Genomic DNA, 283 nt, shown 5'->3' with positions numbered 1-283 from the left:
TGCATAAGTTAAGTTTGCTTCGAAGTTATTTACAGGTTGATAAGTGCTTGTTTTCATGTAATAAATTAAATAAAGAAATGGATGTGGTTAGGTATTTAAGGTGAATTTGGATAGCTAATGGCTGGTACAAAATCATATGGGTAGTCGTGTCTTGTCGGCGACACAATAGTGTAACACATATTCTAACGGAAAGTTTATATAGTTTTTTTTCTTTATATATGTATGCTGCCTGGAATTATAATGTTTGTGTTAACAATGATAATGTCTGTTTGTACTTTTAAGG

This window comes from Gobio gobio, assembly GCF_949357685.1.
Source record: "Gobio gobio genome assembly, chromosome: 1".
In the NCBI taxonomy this organism is placed as follows: domain Eukaryota; kingdom Metazoa; phylum Chordata; class Actinopteri; order Cypriniformes; family Gobionidae; genus Gobio; species Gobio gobio.
The sequence above is the reverse complement of the archived record's forward strand: the minus strand, read 5'-3'. Positions refer to the sequence as shown.